The sequence below is a fragment of the Papaver somniferum genome, chromosome 10 (genome assembly GCF_003573695.1).
Source record: "Papaver somniferum cultivar HN1 chromosome 10, ASM357369v1, whole genome shotgun sequence".
NCBI lineage: Eukaryota > Viridiplantae > Streptophyta > Magnoliopsida > Ranunculales > Papaveraceae > Papaver > Papaver somniferum.
This window is the reverse complement of record NC_039367.1, coordinates 118,511,956-118,539,578: the sequence shown is the minus strand read 5'-3', so window position 1 is coordinate 118,539,578 and position 27,623 is coordinate 118,511,956. Positions and strand designations below refer to the sequence as shown.

The following is a 27,623-nucleotide window of genomic DNA, read 5'->3' as shown; positions in this document are numbered from 1 at the left end:
GAGATATAAAAGTAAGAGATATCTGAAAACAAAGAGTATTTCCTTATTTTTGGATCTTTTCTGATCCATTAACCTTCCATAACTGGTCCACGAACGTCCGTGTCTTATACTTGGGAGTTTTTTGGGTTTCCATAACAAGGGTGTCCTTTTTTTGTTCATATATATATGTATATATATATATATATATAACAAAAATAAATATATAAAACCTGGGAACGTTTTGGTATCAGAGCCATTAAGAGGGGGAGATAGAGAGTTAAATATTAGTCGCAGTGAGCTCACAAACCTGTTATATTTAAGAACTCTTTAAATAGGTAGAGCACTGATTCCTGTTGACCATTTAGATCTTTATAAACCCTGATTATGGCTAGCTTTGTCAGATCGTTTTCAAAGAAAAATAGTTTGAAAAATAAAATAACACTTAATTCAGAAGAGGTCATAATGCATGACATTGAAAAACAATTACAAAATTGGAATATTCCTAAAGTTCCAGTTAATGAAGTATATAAGAAAGGATCTTTTCAATTTAGGAGCGATTACGCAATTAAAACTGTTGAAAAAACCATATCTATAATTGATTCGAATGATAATTTTGAACTTTTCTCTCCAAGAATGATAGAAGATCATAAACAAAAAAGATTTAATTATCTACATATAGGCTTAATCCAAATAGCCGTAAAACCATTGACAAGGACATGATTAAATAATTCCGTACTCCTATGTGTCAAGGATTGTAGACATAATAAATTCACCGATTCGTTATTAGGAATTATTGAATCCACCTTATGTGAAGGTCCAATTTATTTTAATTGTTTCCCAAATTTTTCTATATCTCTGTCTGATCCAGGACTCCTTAAAACTCTGACTTTAAATGTTAGAACTCAGGGGTTTGATATGGTCGCAGGGTCACAAAGCTTAGCAGTTGTGTATAGAATATATTATAGGGTTATGAATACCTTATGTCCTAATGCTCAAGTTATGATACAAAAGTTCAAACTACTCTTTTTCATACCAATATAGGCAAAGCCCATACAGTTATTCCCAGAACTATAAAGTGGGATCAGGTCACCCTCCCTGAAAAGTGGACTTTACAGGTAGAAGTTCCAGCGAAACCATGCCAAAACCAAAATATTCAACAAATAATTGAATATGAAGATGGAGATGGAGATGTAGAAATACAATTTACATCTTTCAGAAAAACTAGGCTTAAGATATCAGAAGATGAGGGAAGTGCACCAAGACCATCTGTAGCATCTTCTTCTTATACAGATCCTATCCATAATTTTGTAAATGACCCAAATGATATTACTATAGAAGGAGGTAGAATAACTCCGCATCAGGTTAATAAACCTTATTATAGAGTAGAAACACCAAAATCTACTTCTAGAAACATTCCAGAACAAGTAGAACCGACATTCTCCGATCTAGAATTTGAGATAAATGTAATCCAAAAACCACTATTAAGTCTACAAGAACTTCGAAAAGAGTATCATAGTTTAGAGAACACATCTAAAAGGGATTGGTTTGAATCCAACTTCAGTTCTAATCGAAGAGCAAAAATATATAAAGCTTATGGTCTATAGTTAAGTCATAGTACGGATCCAAACCCCATTCTTCACCTGGTTTGAAGATTTTAGCAAAACCTATAATTTGGATGGATATAAGAGATCGCTTAATATGTTGGAAACTCAGTTTCAATCTTATGCGAAAAAGGATGGAAATGTTATTCGTTCAATCCATCCACCAGAAGTAGTCCTTGATATCAAAGGTGCGATAGCAGCCCCATACAAATTAGAACATAAGGAAACTGATAAAGTAGCAAACCAGAAAGATATTGGTCAATTAATACAACAGAATAATTACACCAATTTATATTTACATTCAATAGGGAAACAAACAATAAGAATTGAAGGATTATTAAATAGAGACAAAAGCCAAGGTATACAACCTAGCGAGCCTAAACTTAATCCGGCACCGTCCAGTGGACTATTATTTAAACCAAATCCGGTAATAGATCCAAATGTATTTAAGTTGTCCAACCCAGACCATAACTTTATAGATGCACTAGTAGATAAACTAGGAAAGTTAAGCTTATCTGCTCCAGGAACATCTAAAGTACCCAGACCTTCCAAAGAAGGAATAAATGTTCTTTCCAAACAAGAACAAAACAATGATATAGATATAGAAGAACTAGAAGAAATTTTTCATGCAGCAAATTCTGGTAATAAAAATTCTGATGACATAAATAAAATATCTTTTGGAAAAAATAAATATACACCAACAACTCCTACCAGAAATTATTACCCTAGACCAACACCAGTAGATTTACAACTGGAAGAAGATTATAATTGGAATCAGACTTCGTTTGATGGAAGATCTATAGTTGAGTGGAACATAGATGGCATGACGGAGTACCAAATAGTGAATATCATAAGACAAATTTTGATGTATGCTTCTGCTTCTAGACTAGCTAAAAACCCAGAAAAACAAATTGCTGAATCCATAGTTACAGGCTTTTCAGGCCAACTTAAGGGATGGTGGGACTTCCATATGTCTGACCAGGCAAAATATAGCATTTATATGGCAAAAAAAACAGTTAAGTTAGAAGATGGTACTGAATATGCCCAGGAAGATATTGTCAGTACCCTATGGCCTACACTTCGTAGGCAGTAATAGCCAACAAATGGAAAGATCTAGAGAATTACTTATTAATCTTAAATGTCCTACCCTCTCTCATTATAGATGGTACAAAGATGTATTCTTCTCAAAATTGTTTAGTAGAGAAGATTGTTCCTCTAATTCTGATTTTTGGAAGGAGAAATTCATCTCAGGATTACCCCCTTTGTTTGCTGAAAGGGTTAGAAATAGACTAAAATCAAAAAATATTCAACAACGTCTTGATTATGGTGAATATACTTTTGGCCAACTATCTTCAGAAATTGTATGTGAAGGTTTAGCTTTATGCTCAGACATAAAATTGCATAGACAAATACAAAAGAATAAATTATCTAACAAGCAAGAGCTTGGTGATTTTTGTGAGCAATTTGGTTACACTAATACCCCATCTGCATTATTGTCTAGGAGGAAACGTACTCGACCACCTGCCTATAACCATCCTCAGACTGCTAGGTATCCTAATAGGTATCCAGTGAAATCTAAACGACCTAATTTTAGAAAAAACAACAATAAGACACAACAATTTAATAAAAAGAGTAATAAGTCGCTTCCGGTCTGTTATAAATGCGGAAAAGTTGGGCATTATAGCAATAAGTGTCGTACAAAACAAAAAATAAATGAGTTTAATCTAGACGAAGGTCTCAAACGTCAATTAGAGCAAGTCCTCTTATTGGATTCTGATATATCTGAAGAGGATGAATCATCTTCTTCAGAAGATGATTTAGAGACTATTTCAGGATTGGAGGATGATGAGTGTACAGAAAATTGTTCTTGTAAAAATTGTTTTCATAAACAAATATCTAGTCTGGGAATTAATGTCTTGACAAATGAAGAAAATTTCATATTAGAATTAATTGATAAAATTGAAAATCCAGAATCAAAGCGCATAGCTTTGGAAAAATATATTGAGGTAGCTAAACGAGCACCAAAACAGGAGAAAATTGAAACTTCTTACAAACCTTATAGTTTTAAGGAGATAATGGCAAGAGTAGAAAATCATCACATTAGAAAAGAACCTTCAATCAATGATCTTAGAGCAGAAGTTAATCAGGTTAAAGAAGAGTTACGAGGTCTTAAACATAGGGTCCAGATATTGGAATTGCATAAACCAGTGGACTATGATTATGACTCACAAGAAGAAAACTCTTTCGATGAAATTTTACAAAACTACCAAACTCATATTACTACACAAAAACATATAGACAAACCAGAATCACTTACTGATAATCAGGATATCGAAAAAATGCAATTTATTAATATAATAGATAAAGTGGTCACTCAAAAGTGGTACACCTTAGTAACTTTAATCATAGGAAAGGAATACCGTTTTGAAACCATGACACTCATAGATTCAGGGGCAGATCTAAACTGGTTAAATGAAGGGTTAGTTCCCACAAAATATTTTAGCAAGACAACCCAGGTTCTTAATACTGCAGATGGAAACAAATTGATAATTAATTACAAATTGTCTGATGCTGCAGTATGTAATAATGGAATTTGTCTAGCAACACCATTTATCATGGTAAAGAATTTATCTCAATCCTGCATATTAGGAACTCCATTTTTGAATATGTTATACCCGCTAAGTATTAATATTACGGGCATTGAAGCCCTTATTCAAGGACATAAGATAATATTTGAGTTTGTCTCTGAACCTAGACAAAAATTTATTAACCAAGTTCAAGATAAAATCAAGCACAAAGAAAATTTTTTGTTCTTCTTAAAAGAGGAGATCCAATATAAGAAAATAGAAGAAAAATTAAACTGCCCAAAACTTCAAAAACAAATCAATGATCTTAATGATCTTTTAGTAAAAGAAGTTTGTGTTGAAATCCCAAATGCATTCTGGGAAAGAAAACAACATATAGTAGAATTACCTTATGAACCAGATTTTTCTGAAAAAATGATTCCAACAAAAGCCAGACAAATTCAAATGAATAATAGATTGTTAGAAATATGTAAATCTGAAATTAAAGATTTACTAGATAAGGGCTTGATAAGGAAAATCTACTCTCCTTGGAGTTGTCCCGCCTTCTATGTAGAAAAAGCAGCTGAATTAGAAAGAGGAGTTCCGAGACACTTGGAAGAACTGCCGTGTATTCAAACCATTAAAGACACTTGGAAGCAGCCCCTAATTCAGGATAATCCATCTAATACTCTTATCTCTAATATAAATGAGTTACAACAGAATTTAGACTTCTGGAAAAGAATATTTTCGGTGAACCAATTAAAGAAATTAGGAAAATTTTACAACAGATAGATAAGCTTAACAATTCTAGTCATGTGTATAGAAAAGAAGAAAAAATCAAAGATAAACTCTTCATATTAGAAAAACTTTACGACACTCAAGAAGCAATAACAAAACAGCAATCAAGGGATAACACAGTGCAGTTAGGAGAAAAAAATACAAAATACTTTCATACTAAAACCCTCAAGAGAAGGAAATGGAATAATATTGAGTGCATTAATAAGAGCAATGGAGAGCCAACTTTTAAGAAAGAGGAAATTAGACATACGCTGAAAGAATACTACTCTAACCTTTTCACTGAGGATAACATAATTTCTTCTGAGAATATTAATCTTTTAACTAATATTACCCCCTCCATCTCTGATACAGATAACTCAATCCTAAATGCAATCCCTACAACTGAAGAAATTCTGACAGTCCTTAGGAAACTAAAACCCAATAAGTCTCCTGGTCCGGATGGATTCCCAACAAGTTTTTTCAAAATGAATTGGGACATTGTAGGAGAACAGGTAACTCATACAATACATAATTTTTTCAAAACTGGGGAGTTAGATAAGGAATTCAATAAAACTTTTCTTTTCCCGATACCTAAAAATAGACATCCCAAAGACCCTAGCCAGTTTAGACCAATAGGATTGTGTAATACTATCTATAAGATAATAGCAAAAAATTTAGCTAATAGAATCAAACCGCATTTAGACTCCATAATCTCTCCGTTTAAAGCTGATTTCCTATCAAACCGACAGATATCTGATAATGTTATAATCTCTCAGGAAATTATATACTCTTTCAAAAAAAAGAAAATTAAACACGCTGGTATGGGAATAAAAATCGATATGTCAAAAGCCTTTGACATGGTGAATTGGGATTTTCTCCTAAAAGCTTTAAAAGCTTTTGGGTTTAATCAAGCCTTCTGTAATTTAATCAATACCTGTATATCTACAACTTTTATAGCAGTTATGTTAAATGGTTGTCCGGGCGAGTTTTTCAAGCCTACTAGGGGACTCAGGCAGGGTGACCCTTTATCCCCATACCTCTTTATTATATGTATGGAAATCTTCTCTAGAAGCCTAGTAGAAGCTGAAGAAAAACTAGAAATTCATGGAATCAAAATAACACCGAAAAATAGTCCAATATCTCACTTGTTCTTCGCGGATGACTGCCTTCTATTCATTAGAGCTGACCTAAAGGAATGTCACAACATTCTTCGCCTCATTGACAACTTCAGTAAAGTCTCATGCCAATTAATTAACTTTGATAAATCAGGAATTTTCTTTAGCAAGAAAGTTCAGCCTAAACACAAAAGAATGATTAGTAGAATCCTAAAGATCAGACATATTGATTTAAAAGATTCATACTTAGGAACACCTCTATTTATAGATAAATTCAAAATAAAGCTTTTCGAAAACATTATAGAGAAAATGGAGCACAGAATTCAGAAATAGGAAAAACTCTAGCACAAGCCAGCAAAATGATACAAACAAAGCTACCCTGGCAAACTTAGCTACTTATCAGATGAGCTGCTTCATATTGCCAAAGAAAATAACAAACAAAATAGATGTTATTCAGAGAGATTTCTGGTGGGGGAAAGAAACTAATAATAAAGGTTATTATCAAGCCTCTTATTCTTGTCTCTGTAAACCCATCCATAAAGGGGGACTAGGTTTTAGGAATGCCCATAAATTCAATTTAGCTCTTATAGCCAAATTGGCTTGGAGAATTCTAAAGGAACCTAAGGCTCTTTGGGTTTCTCAACTTAGACCTAGATACTTCAGGAAAACTTCTGCTTTTAGAGCAAACATTCCAACCTCTAGTTCTTGGATTTGGAAGTGCATCTATAAAGGAATAAAATTAGTGGAACAAAACAATATATGGGAAATTGGAGAGGGAAAGAAAGTTAATATTTGGGAGGATAATTGGATCCCTGACCTGGCAGAGAACCTTAAGAATTACAAGACTACCCAAAATACTTACTTAAGTCTGGTGAAGGATCTTATAGACATCAATACTAGAAGATGGAATGTTTCCCTAATTCACTCTTTGTTCCCTAAACACATAGCTCTGAAAATCTGTCAAATAAGACTAGGAAAAGAAGACACCTTGAGATGGTTACTTACGAATTCAGGGAACTTCACAGTCAAATCCATGTACAATAAGCTACAAGAAAGAACTATAAACAATTACAATTTAGGACAACCAGATGCCTTCTAGAAGAAATTATGGTCTCTTAATATCTCCCAAAGAATAAAAAAAATTGCTTGGAAATGTCTTCAGAATGCTGTTTCTACTAATAGTAAAAGGGCAAGATTTCAATCTGATATCTCCCCCTCTTGTGCCTTTGGTTGTTGTGAGATTGAAACTGTTGAACACATCTTCCTTCACTGTAATTTTGCAAAAGCCGTTTGGGATACTGAACCTTGCCCTGTTGATACACATTTCAATCCAAATACTACTTTCCTAGAAGTTTTCAAAGAATGGTTAGGAAAGGACAGTGACATTATTAATATAGAAATCATACTGACCAAAATCTGGTTCATATGGAAGGAAAGATGTAATAGAGCTTTTGACGGTCAACATCAAACACATCAGCAAGTGGCACTAGAAATACAGAGACACTTAGCTTACTGGCATAAAGAAAAATACCTAGTTCACAAAAAAGACTCAATGATAGGAAACAATAAGAACAGCAAATGGCAATTTCCGACACCTGGCCATAACACACTAAATTTGGATGTTGCTTGGATCTCAAGTAGTGTCCCAGCAGGTTATGCTATAATCTTTCGAAATGATGCAGGTGGTTTCAAGGATGGAAGAGCAGGGCCTATCTCAGCAACTTCACCAGAAGAAGCGGAAACTTTAGGATTTTTTCATGCAGCAAAATGGGCTCGAACAAAGAATCTGTCAGACTTTAGTGTGGAGGGCGATTGCAAGAGTCTTATTGACTATCTGAATGGAGAATTATCTCAAATCACATGGCAAAACCAAACTATTATGGATGAAGTTAGGCAAGAATTTTCTTTTTGTAACAACTTTAAAGACTTTTATTTTAGACCTAGAACAGCAAACAGGGTAATTGATACTCTAGCCAAAGAGGCTAAGAACTTTAGAACTGATTTTGAATGGAGCAACAATCCTCCTTCTTGTATTCTCAATGATCTAGAAGTAGATAAATCTAATGTCAGGATCCTTGACAAAGACCCAGCACTAGATGGCTCTACTCTTCCTGTTGTAAGGATTACTAACTCCCTAAGTTAATTTGCTTTTTATGAATTGCTAACCCTTCTGGTTGCTTTCACTCCCTTTACATAGCACAAACATTTTGCATAAAAAAAAACTCATGCGCCATACTTAAAGAAGCGGGTAACACCAGCACGACAGAACATAACCCCGGTTTACTAAAATAATAACAGCGCCATGAGGAGACTCAGCCTATATAGGTAAATTAATAGGAACCAACCTCAACCTTACCAGTAAATATATCTGTAAGCATAAGGGAGAGGATTTAAAGTGCCATAATTAGAACAGCACATTCACAAAAGGATTGGGGTTTCGATTTAGTCCACAAACTGCATGACAAACTAGTAGGAAACCAATAAACTAAAGATCAATGATGGGGAAACGTTATGTCAAGACAGCGGGGGTACATATGCATTCCCTTACTCCATAAACCCAACACAACTTAATGTAATTCAAACCGAAATTTTTAACTCAATTCAAGAACTTAACACCGCCCCATTCTAATCATACAACAGTTGCAAACAATACCATGAAAAGAAAGCCATAAAAAGAGTATGTCAAAACAAAACAAAACAATAACAACTTTTACCCTTTGTTCTTTCAGGCTTTTTACCGAATACCTGTACTGCTAAACTGAGACTGAGAGAGGAGTTTCTGTTGTTGGCGCAATGCTCATCTTTTTACCGAACTCTTCTCAATTTATATCCACTACTACTGTTGTATTAACTCAACTAGATTTGGCCGCTAGTTAACTATTAACTAAATAGAACTAGCTAGCCCATGATATAAACACAAAGTGAACTGAGAGTTTTCATTACTTCCTTGTTTTTCGAATTTTACAAATACCATAATGTCTAGTACTGCACATGCTTTTGAACGACCTCCATGACAACATTTACAAAACGCAATGCGAGAATGTCTAATGCTATTAGATTTTCATATAACCATTTCAACAAACACTTCATGTTCACACTCTAAAATTAAAAGCACAAACCCTACCAAGTTTATTAAATGATCAACAAGCATTTGCACACATAAAAATCGGGGAGTCCTGCGACATTCTAACTACACAGATTCACATGACCGTATGAATGGTAATCAATAACGGGGCCATATACAGAAACATCGTCAATGAACATTTATGTATCATCTGTACTAATTAGAAATGCAAATTGACAGAGAAATACAAGGAAGAGTATAGGAAGCATCAATTGCCACTAACTTGTCATGGCTCTTTCGCTAAACAAGCCATCATAGCAATTCTACACAAAAATTCATAAAAATGTAAAATTACTAAGAATAGTATCCACTTACCTTTAGCGGCCAAGGAACCCAGCTGACTCCACATTCATCTTCCCCTCGTACAATCGAACCAAACATGAACACCATTAACAAATTTATGTGACTATATCTCCACAAAGCTTACTAAAGCAAATTAAAGCAGTAAAAATGTAATTCACCGAAATATAGGTTTTGGGTATAAGAAAATAATAACATAGGAGAAGATAAATGAAGTTTATCTTTATTTCTTAGCTCCATACTCATTCGAATTCGAAAAATTACAGAAACCCAATTCTCACAGTATCTAAACTGACCTAAGTTCAAATCCAAAACCCAATACTCACAGTATCTAATATGATCAAATCCAAAACAGAAAGCTAGATAAAGAAGAGACCATACCTGATTAGTATAGCAGCTGCAGTAACTCAATGTGAAATCTCAGATTAAATCTTTCACCTGCAGAAATAGCATAAAAATCCCTTGTGAAAACCAAACCCCAACTACCAACAAACATAAAATCAAACCCTAATTACCAATAAACATAAAATTAAACTCAAAATAGAAAACTAGAAAAATTAAGATGATGAACATACCCCTTCTGAAAGATGACCTAAAATTCCAGAGCGGTGCTTCCAAATGCAAAAATGGCATAAAAGAACCCATCAAGAAACATAGAAACGAAAACCTAACTATCAATCTACCAAAATACAAAAATAAATAACATCATTAATTGATTTAAATAAGCAAATAGCATCATTACTTGTTCTGGTTTCAATGGCAGAAGAGTTCCATCGCGGGAGAATTTTTTCTACAGATCAGGTGAGAGAGAGACGACAGGATTTGTGGTTGAAATGAATCTGAAAAAAAATTCTAAGGATAAACCCGTGTAGCACACGCGAAATTGGCATACGTGAAACACAGGTAAAAAAAGTGTTTCCTGGCACACACGATTTTGGCATGCATGAATTTATACAATTGCGAGTAGCAACAGAATGTTAGCAGTTGCGAAACTTGCAACAGCAACTGGCTGTTGCGAAAATTTAGCAACAGCATCGCAACAGCTACATTTCTGTTGCGAATCTGAGTTTCCACCGTAAGTAATTCGAGTCATCGAAGACTGGTGGTACGTTTATAGAGATAACACCTCTGTCCATAGAGTCAGATCGCTACAAACACAGACTTGTGAGGTCTTAAACGTGTTTGCCAGCCCTGATACCAATTAAAAAAGCGGGGATCTAACAACCACACCCAATATTTCGCTTAGCAATCTGTATGGACTAATTCCAATATACTTTCAAGAGAATCAACTAGACACTCAGACTCAATCTTAAGAAAAATATATCAAAGAGTTATATCTCTATTCCTCAATTCAATCCGCAATCAAACAAATAGGAATTTGCGATCTCGATTGAATATAAGAAATAACTTGGACGGTATCAAAAACCAATATCCAAGTGTCAATCAATTTAATCAACAACCACAGGTTGGAATCACAATTGATTGAACTTACGCACAACCTGTGATATTTCAATTATATAAACAAATATAATGCGGAAAAGAAATAACACAGACGCCAGAAATTTTGTTAAAGAGGAAGTCGCAAATGCAGAAAAACACCGGGACCTAGTCCATATTTGAACACCACACTATATTAAGCCGCTACAGACACTAGCCTACTCCAAGTTAACTTCGGACTGGAATGTAGTTGAGCCCTAACCAATCTCACACTGTTCAAGGTGCAGTCGCGTTCCTTACGCCTCTGAATCCCAGCAGGACTTTGCGCACTTGATTCCCTCAGCTGATCTCACCCACAACTAAGAGTTGTTACGACCCAAAGTCGAAGACTTTATAAACCAATCTGTCTTACACAGAAAAGTCTATTGAATAGATAAACCTTTCTCCCATAGATATACCTATGAGTTTTGTTCCGTCTTTTGATATACCGGACTTATATTCCCGAAGAACAACCTAGAAATATCAATCACCTCACAATAATCTTAATCGTATGGTATCGAAACAAGATATTGTGGAATCACAAACGATGAGACGAAGATGTTTGTGACTACTTATTATCTTGTCTATCAGAGATTAAATCTCGAGAAAATCTTAGAGAAGATAGTACTCAATCACGATAGAAAATACAAGATCAGAACACACAACTACAGAGAAAATAGTTGGGCCTGGCTTCACAATCCCAATGAAGCCTTCAAGTCGTTAACCTACTGGGTTTTGGAAAAACCTAAGGTTAAAGGAGAATCGACTCTAGTCGCAACTAGTATCACACATGAAGTGTGGGGATTAGGTTTCCCAGTTGCTAGAGTTCTCCCTTATATAGTCTTCAAATCAGGATTTGCAATCAATGTTACCTTGGTAACAAAGCATTCAATATTCACCATTAGATGAAAACCTGATTAGACTCAAGCTAGTATCTTTCAACCGTTAGATCGAACTTAGTGATTAAAGATTTTTCGTGGGTTGTAGTAATGAGGTTCAAACTCTCGGACTTGTGAAGATTAAATTTCAAGATTTGATAAAATTATATATACAAAAATATTAACAATGGGTGCGAGAGGTAACCAAGACACTAGATTCCACTATTATGCAAAATTAAATGATAAATATTTCAAAACTCCATTTAATTCTTAAGTCCTCTTTTATCTTTAATTCACTATCAATCATACAGATTCTCAAACATTATTTGCAAACCTTAAGCATAGATTATCAAGAGATTAAACCAAGCATAACCTATCAAACTGAATAACAAATAATTAAGACAATCATTCAAAAAATTTAAAACTCTGCAAAAGCAGCGATTAGGTGAATTATATAATTAAATGAAATAGTTACCCATTTCTGTTGCATGAATAGCTTCCTCCATTGCCTTGGTTACGAGGGAATTAGCTCATCATAGTATAAATGCTCTCAAAATAATTTATTATGGCTCAAAAATGGTTTACAAATGATGAGAAGAAGAGAAAATGGTGTAAACTGTAATCTGCGACGCACAAAAAGCGTCACAGAATGAACGATAAATGACAAGTGCTGTTGCTGTTTAGACTGCGCTGCGACCCACGGATGTGCATCTTAGATACTGTTCATAAACGACTGTTCTTGCGAGTCCATACTTCGTGTTCTTGGTGTTCTTCATCAGCAGCAGCAGCAACAGAGTTTCATCAACTCTTGATTTCTGCTTCTCTAGACCTCCTCTCGACAACCCTTCCAGGACTCATGTAGCTACTATTTATACATTTTAGGCGCATCAAATCTCTCCATTAATTCCTCAAAATCTTCACAGTAAAGGAAAATTATTCTTGGGAATAATTTCCTATTTTCTTTCTATGCATGCGTTAATTGTCTTGAAAATTTCCACAATATGTTGATACGCAACCTAGGAGAATATCTGCACTTAATTTCCACAACCCATGCAGCATCTTCAAGTAATTTTCTTTCCAAGTTTAACCGATATCTCTTCTTTCCTGTTTTAATCGAGAATCGATTATCTGGCCAAATTTGATCGATCCCAACCACCAAAATATCTTCTTATATACATATCACATATACCCATTAAGTTTCAGCGATTTAATCACCTTAAAACACCTTCAAAAATCGATTGGCAAATCTGCCAGTACATGAAGAAATTTTCCCGCCAAATATTATTTTCAAATTCTGGGAAGAAAGTGACCTCCCCCTAATCCATCCCTGGGGTCCCTTTAGCAATTGGGGTGGAAATAGTAATTTTTCTGGATTCCTCAGGCACATTTCTGGGACGCTTCCGGTGCATTTTTGGGGTGCCTTTAGTACTCTATCCTGGGGTATAAAACACCACTTTTTGAGCCAATATCGCCGCAAGAGCTTATTTCTCTAAAAACATCTACAAGAACACAAAATAACACAATAAGTACTTAATCGAGTCTAACAATACAGAAAATTGAGAACAAAATAGACACATAAATGCGTCTATCACTTAGCTTGTTACACACAAATGAAAAGTGACTTCATTTAGATATGAGTAACCGTACCTAAACGTGTGCACCTTTGTTGGCTCAACAATAGTTAACCGAAGTTCGCCATATGAACACTTTTGTATCAACCTTATTCATCTTAACAATAACTAGTTCAAATGAATTAAATGAAACTAGTTCTAGAGTTATTCAATTGTTTATATTCTCATAGAAGTATACAAGACACAATTGAAGCAAAATCGATTTTGATTCACTCGAATCAATTCATGAACATTATAGCCACGGTCTGCAAAAGATTGCATTCCTTAATATATATAAATGTATTAGTTCATGAACAAACCGATTTTAGAACATAACCCACTCAAGTATGCAAATAGGTACGCATAACTAAGTAGCCGGACTTAGACTGTGTTCACCAGTATGCAAACGGGTACGCATACTGTCATACACTTCCAAACTTCAGTTGATTCCAGTACGCGTACATGTACGCATACTATAATACCCTGACTTCAATTGACTTCGCCAGTACGCGTACAAGTACGCATAATCTAGCTCCTGGACTTCACCTGACCTCGCCAGTATGCATACGGGTATGCATACTGTATTCCGGTCTTGGAACAACACATATGCAAGTATGCATACTGTGCTTAAATCCAATTATGGTTAAGTGTTCTAAACTCCCACTTCAATCATCAAAACATTCTTAGAATACGATAATAGTTGTCTCACACAAACTATTAGCTTCAAAGCAATTTTCAAGTGATCAAATGATCAATACAAAACATTCCGAGTCTACATCAAATGACTGTCTCGCACAAATCATGTAAGATGTTACCAGGAGATTTTTACATGATCATCTTTTGACTTTCGTCAAGAATATAAGATGAACTTGGTTAAAGCAAAAGCTTACCTACACATATTTCGAGAAATATGTAAGCGAGATAAACTCAGCTCGAAATATCAAATGTGTATAACTGAAGTCTATATAGATATACGACTTTTGTCTCAAATAGGAGATAGAGTAGATATACTTTTGAGTAATAGATGAGATTAAGTCTCCACATACCTTTTGTAGATGAAGTTCCACAAGCTCCCCTTAGTTGTTTTTCGTCTTCAATCGATGAACGCCGCGAAGTATAATGCTCAACTACACTTTCTATCCTAATCCGAGAATTATCTATAAGTAGACTAGAAATCAAGACTTATAGTTTTGGCAACTAAACTTGACAACAAGCTTCAGATAGCAACGCTTGCGAGTTCGGACGATCAGTGCTCTAACACAGTTGACACTATGTCAGAAGTTGAAATAGTTGTTTTCTTCTTTTGTGAATGTTGAGTCATATATTGACTCATAGTAACTAGTGTATCTTTTTCATATGCTCTGATTTAAAGTAAATCTTTTGATTGTTGAGCTATGAAAGTAAGAGATATCTGAAAACAAAGAGTATTTCCTTATTTTTTGGATCTTTTCTGATCCATTAACCTTCCATAACTGGTCCACGAACGTCCGTGTCTTATACTTGGGAGTTTTTAGGGTTTCCATGACAAGGGTGTCCTTCTGTTGTTCGTAAATATATATATACTATATTGTTTTTCCATCCCTAATATAAAAAAATGGAGAAGTCTTCAAGACCTAAGGAAGTGGTGAATCTTGAGATGGAAGAAGACATTAAAGGATGTGATTCAGTTCAAGAACTTGTCTTGAAAAAGATGATTGCAAGGAAAGAGTACAACTCCTGGAGTGGTGAATTTGTCAAGGATTTAATTCTTTTTCAGAATGACTCAAAGGGAATTTGCAAATCTTCAATTGCAAGTAAATCAACTCATTGATAGTCAGACCAAAATCCTTGAAATCAAAATGTCTTGATTCGGAATCAGAAGAAACTCATCGTGGACTGTGTCAAAGCGAGGCAGCTTGCCCGCATTGTTGATCGAAAAGTTAATGTCCTAACCCATGAATATGGAATCTCTACGGTCAAAATAATCAAGGATATCAGTGATACCTTTTATGATGGAGCCTTTCAAAGGTATGAAGTTATCAAAGAAACTTGATTTTCTTATTGTCTAGGAAACTTCTTATGAGAATTTATTCTTATGTTTTAAGAAGGATAACTAGGGTTTGGAGTGGCATATATTGTGATTACACATAGATATTGCCAACGATTTTCACCTTGCAATGTTTTTAGATTTATTTATTTAAATTCTAAGTTATTTGGAAGATGATTTTGCAGTATTAATCTTTATTGGTTTCATATATTGCAAATAATGTTATGGGATATGTGTGTTTACGTCCGTGAACTATGATTTTCCCATATATGTCAAAAATTAAGTCTATTAGGTCATTATGCAAATATTGATAAAAGATAGAATGAACTTTTGTATATTCCGCAGTATTGATCTTTCCCTGATCCATTTCTATGTGAAAGTATTGTATGGCTCCGTAAGTTTTCTTATATTGAGCATTTCCAATTAAATTAATCATTGAGGTTCCTTTGTGGTTAATTTAATTGAGTTTTCTGGATACAAATTCATGTTTCATGTGATTTTTTAATATCCAAAGAAATCCTTCTTTTCTTGTAAAAGTAAGGTCGCCCTTGTTGTTCTTTCGGGAATGACATTTTATGGGGGAGAGTTCTTAATTGAACTTGTGCATAATTGTGACATCTTTGTGGGGAGTGTGGCTGTGGAATACTGTAGGAGTTATCTTGTATCTTTATAAACTCCTTGATGAATACACTAAGTTTCGACTATGTGAAATCATCGAAACAAAGTTGATATGTTCTCTTTTAGTCATGAAGTATCTCGTTGAGAATTTCATTATGATCCCGCTAGTTTTCGTACCTTTGCCAATTTATATTGACAAAAAGGGGGAGAATTATTTGTAGTTCACACTACATATACATATGGTTTACGGATCATTATGTAAGGGGGAGTGGTTTTCATTGTGAGATGAAGTATTGACTAAGGGGAGTGATACATATCACCGTAGTATTATTGTCAAAGTTGTGATACAACTGAACTTTGATGTTGTGTAATAATACTATGACATTGTATAATAATAAGAAAACAATCTTGTGAAATTATTGTTATGTTACGGATCTTCAACAACTATAATGCTGAGTTGAACACGTTCAGAATCACTGGAGTACTTGGAGTGACGAAGAATTCAAGGAATGTTGAAGAACCAAGGAAATCAAGCATTTGGATGAGAAGCTACAAAGTTTATTTATTTTTTAATTCATATGTATTGATAGTTTTGTCACTAAAATTGACAAACATGGAGATTTTTAGAGCACTGCTCGGTCGAACTCGCAAGCGTTGCTATCTCAAGCTTGTTTTTCAAGTTTAGTTGCCAAAACTATAAGTCTTGATTTCTAGTCTACTGATAGCTATGTCTCGGATTAGGATAGAATGTGTAGTTGAGCTTTAGACTTCACGACATTCACCAATTGAAGACGAAGAACTACTAAGGGGAGCTTGTGGAACTTCATCAACAAAAGGTGTGTGGAGACTTGAACTCATCTATCACTCAGAAGTCTATTCTATTCTATCTCCTATTGAGACAAAGTCGTATAGCTATATAGACTTTACATTATACACATTTGATATTTCGAGCTGAGTTTAACTCGCTTATATCTTTCTCGAAATATGTGTTGTAAAGCTTTTTGCTTTAACAACGTTCATCATTATTCTTGACGAAAGTCAAAAGATGATCATGTGAAAATCACCTGGTAACATGTTACATGATTTGTGTGAGACACTCATTTGATGTTGACTCGAAATGTTTCGTATTAATCATTCGATCACTTGAATATTGCTTATAAGCTAATAGTTTGTGGGAGACAGCTATTGTCGTCTTCTAAGAATGTTTCAATGATTGAAATGGGAGTTAAGAGCTAAAACCCATGTATGGATGCATTACGGTTTTTGTACTAAGTGTACGAACTATTTTGATGGAATTCAGGACTGGAAGTTAAGTTTGCATACTCGTTCGCAAACTTATTCAAATGTTGAGTCATTTTGATTTAACTGTTGAAGTCTGGGAACCAAGTCTGCGTACCCGTTCGCAAACGGTTTCAACTTGAGTTCGGTCCGGAGCTAAAGTTTGCGTACCCGTTTGCAAACTGACGGCTTGTGACCAATGTCCGGAACTTAAGTTTGCGTACCCGTTTGCAAACTTAAGTGGTTCAGGTTCTTAAATCGGTTAAGTGTGATTTCATACTCATGAACAAATATATTTATTATTTAAGGAATGCAATCTGAAAAAGTAGGGGTCTAACAATACCACCCAATATTTCGCTTAGCAATCTGTATGGACAAACTCCAATATACTTTTTATGAGAATCAACTAGACAGTTAGACTCAATCAATAAAAAGATATATCAAAGAGTTTATATCTCAATCTGTCGATTTGATCTTTACTCAAGCAAATGGAAATCTGCGAGTCTTTATCAAAGAGAGATAACTTGGACGGTACCAAAGACCAATGTCCAAGGATCAATCAATATCAATCAACAACCAAAGGTTGGATTTCCAATTGATGATCTTTAATGCACAACCTATATTATTTCAACTATATAAAATATAATGCGGAAAAGAAATAACACAGACATCAGAAGTTTTGTTAACGAGGAAACCGCAAATGCAGAAAAACCCCGGGACCTAGTCCAGATTGAATACACACTGTATTAAACCGCTACAGACACTAGCCTACTACAAGCTAACTTCGGACTGGACTATAGTTGAACCCCAATCAATCTCCCACTAATTCAAGGTACAGTTGTACTCCTACGCCTCTGATCCCAGCAGGATACTGCGCACTTGATTCCCTTAGCTGATCTCACCCACAACTAAGAGTTGCTGCAACCCAAAATCGCAGACCTGATAATAAACAAATCCGTCTCACACAGAAAAGTCTATCAAAGGATAAATATGTCTCCCACAGAAAAACCCTAGGTTTTGTTCCGTCTTAAGATATAAAATCAAGGTGAACAGGAACCAATTGATAATCCTGTCTTATATTCCCGAAGAACAGCATAGATTAATCGAGATTCTCGATCATTATTATACAATGTCATAGTATCATTATGTAACATCAAAGTCCAATTGCATCATGACTTTAACAACAATACTATGGTGATATGTATCACTCCCCCTTAGTCAATAGTCCATCTCGATCATGGAAACCACTCCCCCTTACACAATGATCCGAAAACCATATGTATTTGTAGTGTGAACTACATTATTTCTCCCCCTTTTTGTCAATAAAATTGGCAAAGGTAAAAGAACGGGATCATAATGAAATTTCCACAAGAGACATTTCATAGACTAAAAGAAAAAAAATACATACCAGCTTAATTTAGATGCAATCATAAAGCCGAAGCTAAATGCATTCATCAAGGATTTTTAAGATACAAGATAACCCCTATAAAATTCCACAGCCGCACACCCCGCAAGATATTACCATTAAGCACAAGTTCAAAAGAACTCTCCCCCGTTTGATGTCATTCCCGAGAGAACAACAAGAGCGGCCTTAATTTCGAAAGAAAAGAAGGATTTTTAATTGGACACCAAAAACCATAGAAATGATTTTCTATATCCAAAACTCAATCAAATTAATCACAAGTAAACCCATGATTAATTTAATTGGAATGCGCAACTAAATCAAACCACAAAAGTGATCAATTTAATTGATTGTGCTCAACATAAGAAAACTCACAGAACTACGACTAAGATAACCACTCGGAGATGACTACCTTAATCGTTCAAATACTCAACATAAGGAAAACCTTACGGAATAAACGACTAGATCAACCAATAGAACATGATTAGTATAGCCGTTCATATACTCAACACAAGAACTTGTGGAATATATGAAAAACTCAAATAGATTAATTTCAAGAGAACCTATAATTAATCTAATTGGAATACACAACCAAACTAATCACTGAAGCAATCAATTTAATTGTCAAAAGATTTTTCTCGACAAAAGAAGACTTTCGGAGCAAATAACTAAATAACCAATCAAGATGATTAATTTAGTTCAAGAATGCTCAACATATAACATCTCATGGAACAACCAACAAGGCCAATATTAATCGACATAGTTGTAAGGTGCTCAACATAAGATACACAATGGAGCCTTCACGGTAAAACATAACAAAATGGATCAATGAAGATCAATACCGTGGATAACATACAAGAATCTATTTTATTTTCCATCACTATTTGCATAACGACATAATAGATTTTGTCCTTGTCAAACAAAATATTTCATCCTATTTTCCATCAAATAAATGACTGCATAGGCATAACTTTTGTAATTGTCAAAAGTCCATTCGTCTTTTCATCAATACAAATATCAATTTATGAACGACTTTACTTTTGACATAATATGGGACCTTCAAGTTCACGGACGCAAACAATACATATCCCATAAACATATTGCAATACTTCAAAACAGATTAATACTGCAATCATATCATCCTCCAAATATTTTTAGAATTTAAAAACCAATAAACCTAAAAAATAACATAAGAAGATGAAAACAAAAATAACTATGTGTAGTCACAATCTTCGCTATTCAAAGCACTAGTTATTCTTCCAACTAATTCAAAAAGAAGACATACTAGGCAACAAACTAGAACCAAGATCAGACGAAAAACTAAATCCTGTCTGCAACCAGTGATTGAATAAGAATGAGTTCCTCAGTTGCCTTCCTTAGTTCGCCTTTTAGGTAGTCAAGGTTCCTCGTTGCAATACTGAGTTGTTCTCGAACGACCTTAAAGTCTCCAAGAAGATTTGCTACCAGTTGTGAAGAAATCTGAACTAGTAGTTTGTCTTCGTTTTCATGATCAAGAGCATGAAAGCACGAGATATCAATAGGACAAAGCTCAACATTATCAACCTTGTTGCTTCCCTCCATTGCGCACCAAAAAGACTTTTAAAAAATCTTTTTGCACTTCTGGAACACATAATATATATAAGGAATTCCATCAAACCCTAGGAAACATGCCATTCGTGAGGGTTGGTGCGTGTACTAGAGAAACGGGCCTAAGATAGACCAAAGAAGCCCAAAAAGAAATAGATGTTGATGAGCAAACGGAATAAAATAACATCGAATGCAGTACAATCCTGACAGCTTTCTCAAGATGAAAATCCTGAGAATCATGAGCATCCCTTTTTAACTAAACATAATTAAAAGAGATGCAACATGAACATGTCAGGGTTTAATAAGATGAGCATCTTGCTCATCATTATTTACTTCTTCTTTTTCCTTTTCATCGGTATTTATCAAGATACCTGGTATAGTTGAAGAAGCATTATCAAGAGAAGATTTAGAAGTACATGTGTTAACAACATTCCATGTTTTCTTGATATTCCGTCTTAGGTTGTTTATACAGATCTTCAGATCAGACACCTTATTTTTGACGTGTAGAAAATCTGAGTTGGAAGACTTGAATTCACAGTCCTTTTTGAAAGGATTAGACGAACTTAACTCGCTTTTCTTTCTCATGTTATTTTTTCTCTTTCCATACTGATTTACAGCAGCTGTCACACTTTTGTTGTTTTTCCTTCCACCATTGTAGGCATCATTCGGTTTGAAAACTTAATTAGGAAAAGCCTTATCACAGTATATCCCTTGAGGCCGAGCAGGGTTGATTCCAATCTGTGATATAGGTTTAACAACTTCTTTAGACATCCAAGTAAGAATGTTGTGAAGATTTTCATTCCTTATCTGAAGACGGCACCTTCGCTCAGAGTGTCCTTTGTTTCCGTAGTAATAGCAGTTGAAGGACTTACGTTCAATAGTTCTATTTTGAGCAGATTTAGAAGAAGTAGAATCCTTGTTTTTGCAAGCTGACACAGGTTCTTCACATGGAGAAATATTAACAGCTTTAACAAACTTAATCTTACCATTGTTAGGAGCGTCTATTCCTTTATATCACAGACCACGTTTATCATGATGTTCTTTACAGGCTCCCAGCATAGAAGACAATTTTGTAGAGCTAGAACCGAACCCATTTAGATTCTCTTCCGGTGATTTTACCTTATTAAGAGCAGCAGTGAGTTTGGTTTCCAAGGATTTCTCTTTGGTAAGAAGACTGCGTTCTTTGTCGTTGAAACATTTCTGTTGAGATTCACATCTTGCTTCAGTTTCTGCAAGTCTCTCTTTTAACATACAGAGGTTACGAAGAAGATTATCACATTCAGATTTTTTTGAGCGAACCTCTTCTTCATGATCTTTAACGGTAGATTGTAACAGTTTGTATCCACCATCATAACCTTTGAAGAGTTTTCTCAACTTTCTGTTTTCTTGACAGAAAGGACCCACGTATTTTCTTAAGCAAGCAGTTGTCCTTGTTTCTTTCAATTCACGATTAAACAACTTGATGTATTGAGAAACTTCCTCATCAAGACTCTGTCCTTCTTCTGAATCACTATCATCCGAGAGATCATCCAACTGTTCATCAAGAGATTTTCTCCAGTTGAATGCGGATTCGGCTGAAGGAGACGTGAAGGAGTTTTCCTCAGTGGTTTCAGTTCTTTGAAACTTATCTGAGCAACCCTGTAATGATGTTGCGTTGTCAGAGATAGTACACTTGTCCATAGAGTCAGATCGCTACAAACACAGACTGATGAGGTCTTAGTGTGTTTGTCTGCTCTGATACCAATTAAAAAAACGGGGGTCTAACAACACCACCCAATATTTCGCTTAGCAATCTGTATGGACAAACTCCAATATACTTTTTATGAGAATCAACTAGACAGTTAGACTCAATCAATAAAAAGATATATCAAAGAGTTTATATCTCAATCTCTCGATTTCATCTTTACTTAAGCAAATGGAAATCTGCGAGTCTTTATCAAAGAGAGATAACTTGGACGGTACCAAAGACCAATGTCCAAGGATCAATAATATCAATCAACAACCAAAGGTTGGATTTCCAATTGATGATCTTTAACGCACAACCTGTATTATTTCAATTATATAAAATATAATGCGGAAAAGAAATAACACAGACACCAGAAGTTTTGTTAACGAGGAAACCGCAAATGCAGAAAAACCCCGGGACCTAGTCCAAATTGAGTACACATTGTATTAAGCAGCTACAGACACTAGCATACTACAAGCCAACTTCGGACTGGACTATAGTTGAACCCCAATCAGTCTCCCACTAATTCAAGGTACAGTTTTACTCCTACGCCTCTGATCCCAGCAGGATACTGCGCACTTGATTCCCTTAGCTGATCTCACCCACAACTAAGAGTTGTTGCAACCCAAAATCGCAGACCTGATAATAAACTAATATGTCTCATACTGAAAAGTCTATCAAAGGATAAATCTGTCTCCCACAGAAAAACCCTAGGTTTTGTTCCGTCTTAAGATATAAAATCAAGGTGAACAGGAACCAATTGATAATCTTGTCTTATATTCCCGAAGAACAGCCTATATTAATCAATCACCTCTCAACAATATTTCTTGACTACACAAGCAGTTTGTCGAGGAATCACAAACAGTGAGACAAAGATGTTTGTGACTTCTTTATCTTGCCTATCAGAGAACTCTCACGATTTCAAGCCAATCAAAGATTGTACTCGTACGATAGAAGATGCAAGATCAGATCACACAACTACGATAAAAGTAGTATCGGTCTGGCTTCACAATCCCAATGAAGTCTTTAAGTCGTTAACCTGGTTTTAGAGAAGAAAACCAAAGGTTAAAGGAGATTCGACTCTAACGCGCGCACTAGTATCACACAAACGTGTGGGGATTAGTTTTGCCCAATGCTAGATGTCTCCTATATATATTCTTCAAATCAGGGTTCTTGCTTAGTTACAAAGCAATCCATATTCACCGTTAGATGAAAACCTGATTTAGATTCAAGCTAATACTTCTCAACCGTTAGATCGAAAACTTAGCTTGTCACACACACTTGGGTAGACGTTTACTGGGTTTGTGAAAATCGTGCCCAAACGTGTACGTGTATGTTGGTTCAACATAGTAACCCAAAAGGTTAACCATATGAGAATTTCATATTAACCTAGTTCTTCTTCACCATAACTAGTTCAATTGACTCAAATGAACTAGTTAGAGAGTTGTTCAATTGCTATGAGATCGTATGTAACTACACAAGACACAATTGAAACAAAGATGATTCGATTCGATGAATCGTCTCATGAACTTTATAGCCACGGTTTGCATAAAGCACTCCTTAGTAATTTAAGTTTCATGTTCAGAGCACATCTTTAGATCATAACCACTTAAGCTCACAAACAAGTTCGCGGAATTAAGGCAACCGGCAGAGTTTTTCAAACTCAGCAGAAAATCTCGGCAAAGAGACTTCCTCCAGTTCGCGGAATGAGTTCACGGACTAAACACGCAAACGAGTTTTTGGAAAATCCCAGCAGAAATTCTCGATAAGAGAACTTCCGTCAGTTCGCGGATCGAGTTCGCGGACTTGGAAAAGCCAATTCCTCCGGTTTCTCTCAATCAACAAAGTTCGAAAAGTTCGGATTAAGGAATACATGGTTATGTAATCTAAACTCTCATTCCAATCATTGAGATATTCTTAGAGGACGTTATATAGTCGTTATTCACAGACCGTTTTACGTCAGAACAATTCTCAAAGTAATTGAAACTTTTCATGACTTTCGTCACTAGGTGAAGATAAACTTGATCAAAGCGAAACGCTTTACCAACACACGATTTCGATAAAAAGATAAGTAATGAATACTCAGCTCGAAATGTCAAATGTGTATGATCCAGTTTATATAGCATACGACTTTTTGTCTCATAAGAAGTAGGAGATAGAATATATAGACATTTGAGTGATAGATAAGTTCAAGTCTCCGCATACTTTTTTGTTGATGAAGATCCACGGTTCCTTGAATAGATCTTCGTCGTTGTATGATGAATAGCCATGAAGTCCTTGAGCTCAACTACACTTTTCTATCCTAGTCCGAGACTTAGCTATAATAGACTAGAAATCAAGACTCATAGTTTTGATCACAAACATTGACAAACATGCTTGACATAGCAACGCATGCGAGGTCGACCGAGCTATGCTCTAACACAATCTTTACAAACCTTGGCTAAAGTGTTCATGAACTGATTCTTTTGAATCAATCTGATTTTGCTTCAATTGTGTCTTGTACACTTCTATGAGATTATAAACAATTGAACAACTCTATGAGTAACACAATTAGATTCATTTGATCTAGAAGTGTTAAAATGAACATGGTTAAGATAAAAGTGTTCATATGGCTAACATCGGTTAACTGTTATTGAGCCAACTCAGTATACACGTTTAGGTACGGTTACCCATATCTAAATGAAGGTATATATCATTTGTGTGTAACAAGCTGAGACCATCTAACGGTGGAAAGATATTAGCTTGAATCTTGAATCAGGTTTCATCTAACGGTGAATATTGTTTGCTTTGTTCCAAAGCTATCACACCCTGATTTGAAGACTATATAAGGGGGAACTCTAGCAACTGGAAAACCTAATCCCCGCATCTTCTGTATGATACTAGTTGCGACTAGAGTCGATTCTCCTTTAACCTAGGTTTTCCCTAAAACCATTATAGGTTAACGACTTAAAGACTTCATTGGCATTCTGAAGCCAGACCCAACTATTTTCTCCGTAGTTGTGTTGTTCTATAGTATTGAGTACTATATTCTCTAAGATTTGCTCGAGATTTATATCTGATAGGCAAGATATAAAAAGTAATCACAAAGCCCTTCGTCTCATTCTTTGTGAGGTGATTGATATTTCTAGGCTGTTCTTCGGGAATATAAGATCGGATTATCAATTGGTTCCTGTTCACCTTGATTTATCAAAAGACGGAACAAACTTGGTAGGTATTTCTATGGGAGGAAGATTTATCTATTCAAATAGACTTTTCTTTGGGAGACAGATTTGTTTATCAAGTCTTCGACTTTGGGTCGTAGCAATTAGTTGTGGGTGAGATCAGCTAAGGGAATCAAATGCGTAGAGTCTGGATGGGATTTAGAGGCCTAAGGAACGCGACTGTACCTTAATTAGTGTGAGATTTTTTAGGGCTCAACTACATTCCAGTTCGAAGTTAACTTGTAGTAGTCTATAGTATGTAGCGGCTTAATACAGTGTAGTGTTCAAATCTGGACTAGGTCCCGAGATTTTTCTGCATTTGCGGTTTCCTCGATAACAAAACTTCTGGTGTCTGTGTTATTTTTTTCTGCATTATATTTGTTTATATAATTGAAATATCACAGGTTTTACGTAGTTCAATCAATTGGTAAATACAACCTTTGGTTGTTGATTGAAATTGATTGACACTTGAACTTTGGTCTTTAGTACCGTTCAAGTTATTTCTCATAATAATCAGGCTCACGGATTTCTATCTGTTTGATTTACTGATTACATTGAGAAACACAGATATAACTCTTGGATATATTTTCCTTGATTGAGTTTGACTGTCTAGTTGATTCTCTTGGAATTATATCGAAGTTAGTCCATACAGATTTCCTAATCGAAATATTGGGTGTGGTTGTTAGACCCCGGATTTTTCATAAGGAAGCACAAGTATCTGGGCATCCAGAATCCTGTTAACATCTCTTATTCAACGTAGAGAGTATATACAATCTACTTGTAAATATTTAATAATTCTTTATGTGTAGAAAAGTTGTCTTATAACAACTTCTGTAAACATGATGGGTCTTCTTGTCTAAAGTATTTTTAGATACATGATTTTGAAGATTTATTCTTTTCGGAAAAATCTTTAGGAGTTTGAAACACATAAGATGCGAAATTATTTTCGAATCTGGCCAGAATTATTTATTTAAGGCTGATAGCTATTTTTGGTATGTGTTGAAATTCTCTGGTATATGTACTCATCTTGTTTGAGAACTTATATTAAAAAGATGTATCCTCAAACCAGATATCAAGCCAAGATTTTGAAAGCCTTGACTGAAAAGGTTTGTAGTGAAACTATTATTCTTGTTGATTCCTTCAAGAAATCTGGTTGTGAGGATAAAAGAAAAGAGAGTGAAGATGTGACATCTCAAGCAGGAGTTACTAATCTTCGTGTCCAAAATAGTTTGGATGCTAATATTGATATTCTCAATCTTCGTCAAGTCCTCTTCAGTACTGTTGAAACTCATCATAGACATGCAGCATTACTAAGAACTGTTATTTGTAACCAAAGAAAGCTGATTAAACTTGGAATCGGTAATAGGGAGTATGCTCGGAATATTAATCGAAAGGTTAATGCTTTAGCCTGTGAACATGATCAAGGTACTGTGTGAAGAATCCGGGAAATCAGTCGTGATGTTATAGATGAAGATCCCGAGAAATTTGAGGATATTGAAGATGATCTTTGAGCAAAACTGTTCAAAGATCTAATCAGAAAATAGACATCAATGTATTGATTTATCTCGATATTAAGGTCTATTTTGAATAAAACTATCAATATTATTTATGAATATAAAATTCTTATTTTATAATTTTTGTTTCATGTGATAGTTTCTTGTTATATATCCTGTGACTGAATGTCTATATTTTTGCTATGTGACTTCGGTTTATGAGATGTCTGATTTTGGTTTTTATTAACCTTAATATTCGATCTCATATGGTGTAGCCCTTATAATTTGTATGGCTTTTTGATTTAGCGGGATTAAGTTCTAGCCCATGATGGTAGGATTTATCAAAGGATCATAAGGTGTTCCGATTGAAACTCATATGTGAAAAGTCACAATATGTTGAATCAATTTATGTTTACATAAGTTGTGTTTCGCATAACATATGTGTTTCGGGTTTTCAACTTTTTCTATTGGCACGCACTAGTTAAAACTGATTCAACCTTTCTCGGGTAAAGGTTGCTTTTGTTTTTGTTCTTTTGTTCTTGCGAGAGGATGACAACACACTGGGGAAGAGTTCTTATTTGAACTTGCACTTAATGATATATCTTTCTAAGGAGTAGTGGCTGCGGAAACTGAGGTAACGATTTTATTTATTAGTTAATCGTTTTCCTGTTTAAGAAAAGCCTGTTTATACTGCATATATTTTGCTTTTGCTTAACAAAGTTTCGGTACAATTGATATGTTTCATTATGTTGTGTATCGATGTTTATGTGATTCAATTATTTCCGGTTAAGAAAAACTATGTCAATTTATTTGGCTTATAGTTTGGTATCTTCTTTATTGTTGGGTATCAAGTGTTTTTGCTTAACATA

General features: G+C 34.9%; 1 long non-coding RNA gene across 1 annotated transcript; it reads right to left on the bottom strand.

The window, feature by feature from the left end:
• Positions 1-4,454: 4,454 nt before the first annotated feature.
• On the bottom strand, positions 4,455-10,280 carry LOC113318841. The gene is made up of 5 exons (XR_003344902.1): positions 10,203-10,280; positions 10,036-10,071; positions 9,842-9,898; positions 9,476-9,513; positions 4,455-4,841 (listed from the first exon to the last, which is right to left on the bottom strand). It is a non-coding gene; the product is annotated as an uncharacterized LOC113318841 (long non-coding RNA).
• Positions 10,281-27,623: the final 17,343 nt, after the last annotated feature.